Source organism: Bos grunniens, chromosome 23, assembly GCF_055505025.1.
Source record: "Bos grunniens cultivar Pamir isolate PY7600 chromosome 23, Bosgru_T2T1.0, whole genome shotgun sequence".
NCBI lineage: Eukaryota > Metazoa > Chordata > Mammalia > Artiodactyla > Bovidae > Bos > Bos grunniens.
The window spans coordinates 51190212-51192790 of record NC_141187.1 but is presented as its reverse complement, the minus strand read 5'-3'; the positions used below and the strand labels follow the sequence as shown (position 1 = coordinate 51192790).

The 2579-nt window shown below is 44.8% G+C and overlaps 1 long non-coding RNA gene across 1 annotated transcript; it reads left to right on the top strand.

The window, feature by feature from the left end:
• The first annotated feature begins 525 nt into the window (after positions 1-525).
• LOC147347821 (uncharacterized) lies at positions 526-1909 on the top strand. The gene is made up of 2 exons (XR_015152580.1): positions 526-643; positions 1315-1909. It is a non-coding gene; the product is annotated as an uncharacterized LOC147347821 (long non-coding RNA).
• Positions 1910-2579: the final 670 nt, after the last annotated feature.

Here is a 2579-nt window from a genome sequence, read left to right as displayed (position 1 = left end):
AATACAGGAGTGGGTTGCCGTTTCCTCCTCCAGGGGAATCTTCCAACCCAGGGATGGAACCTGCATCTCCTGCATTGATTGGCAGGCAGATTCTTTACCACTGAGCCACTAGGGAGGCTGAAGGGTGTGTGGGCCTCATCCCATCCCTGAAGGCCTGAATAGCACAAAAAGCCAAGCAAGGAGCGGTTAGCACTCCGAGTGCTGAGCCGGGGGACGCGTCTCCGCCCTCCCCTGGTCCCTGGGTCTTCGGACGGACCACACCCGTTCTCCTGGGTCCACAGCCTGCAGACGCAGAAGCTGCAGGACTTCTCAGACCCCTAACTGCAGGAGCCAATTCATCACGGGAAAGCGGGTGGTCCCGCCAAGGTCTCAACTTAGGATTCTCCAACTGTACGATGGTGCGAAGGTGAAACACGCTCAGCAGAAACCACACTTTGAGTTTCGATCTTTTCCCGGGCGAGCGGTGTGCGTGCAGTAAGGGCGTCTCTCTTGATGCCGGGCGGATCCCGGCCAGCCCCGCCACCACGACGGTGAACCGCCGACACAGACAGCGTGCTCCTCCCAGCCCCTGTGCTTCCCACTTTCAGCACAGCACGTGATGAATGATACGTGGTCACAACACCACTATAAAACAGGCTTTGTGGTAGGTAATTCTGCCTGACTGGGCTAAGTTAAGCGTCCTGAGCATGTTTAAGGTAGGCTAGGGTAAGCTGTGATGTGTGTTTGGTGGGTGAGGTGTAGTAAATGCATTTCAACTTAATTTCACATTATAATGGGCTTACCAGGATGTAACTCCATCATAAGTCAAAGAAGATCTGTATTAATAATATTCTTCATGTAGCTGTTCAGTCTAAGTTATGTCTGACCCTTTGAGACCCCGTGGACTGCAACACACCAGGCTTCCCTGACTTTCACTATCTCCCAGAATTTGCTCAAACTCCTGCCCATTGAGTCAATGATGCCATCCAACCATGTCATCCTCTGTTGTCCCCTTCTCCTCCTGCCTGCAATCTTTCCCAGCATCAGGGTCTTCTACAATGAGTTGGATTTTCACATCAGGTGGCCAAAGTATTGAAGTTTCAGCTTCAACATCAGTCCTTCCAATGAATATTCAGGACTGATCTCCTTGCAGTCCAAGGGACTCTCAAGAGTCTTCTCTAGCACCACAATTCAAAATACTCTTCATAAATCAACTAAATTATTTAGCAGGAAGCCAAGAGAGACCCACCCATTTCTGAAGAAATGACCAGAGATCAGAGATATTTATTTTCATCTAATTGAAGAAATGTTTATCTTGTTTTCCTACTGCCCAAGGTTGGAGTGTTTTTTCCTGGTGTGTCGTCTCTAAACCCACGAGTCGTTTTCACCACCTCGCTTCCTGGATCCTCCAAAGAGACAAAAGGATACACACACACACACTCTTATGGTACTGTTTTCATTTAGTCCCTAAGGAGATCCAACCAGGCCATCCTAAAGGAGATCAGTCCTGAATATTCATTGGAAGGACTGGTGTTGAAGCTGAAACTCCAATACTTTGGCCACCTGATGCAAAGAACCGACTCATTGGTAAAGACCCTGATGCTGGGAATGACTGAAGGCCGGAGAAGGGGACGACAGAGGATGAGATGGTTGCATGGCATCACTGACTCAATGGACATGAATTTGAGTAAACTCCGGGCGTTGGTGATGGACAGGGAGGCCTGGCCTGCTGCACTCCATGGGGTCACAGAGTCAGACACAACTGAGTGACTGAACTGAACTGAAGTCATGTCCAACTCTTTGCAACCCCTACTATATAATTATTATATACTGTTTATTATAATTATATATTGTTTATTATGTATTATATTCATGATGTATAATAGACAAATATTTGTATTATATAATAAACATTATACATGACTATGTATTCACATATTTTACATTTTTATATATATATATATCCTTCCAATTGTCTCTGGAGAATCCAGGAGTTTGGTGGTAAAAATGACTCATGGGTTTACAGGCAACACAACAGGAGGGAAGAAACTTCAACCTCGGGCAACAGAAAAACAAGACAAACATTTCTTCAATTATAAGAGATGAAAATAAACATCTCTGATCTCTGGTCACTTCTTCGGAAATGGGTGGGTCACTCTCGGCTTCCTGCTAAATAATTTAGCTTGATTTATGAAGATCCAGATAGCAGTAACTTAACACCCAAAGAAACCTTTCCTCTCATCTGGATTCTCAAGAATACGCTTGCAGTGGTCTTTCTGATCCCCAAGTCCTGGTAAATTACACTGAAAGAATTTGAGCACAATCTTAGCTCAGATAGGGACCTCTATAGCTTGGCTTTTTTGGCTGGTTGCCGTATTACCGACGCCCACGCTTCAAACTTAAGAAGACGGATTGGTAATTTGCTTGTTTCTTTCTTTCCAGAAACCTCCTGACATTTGTTTCTTAAAGATCTATAAGTCTGTTTTCCTACTGACATAAATTCCTCCACTCAAGCCTTTTAAAATCCCTTTTATACCAAATATTTAACTTTACATGGGAAATAGTTGAAAATGGTATTAACCAGCAGATACAGTTTGGAA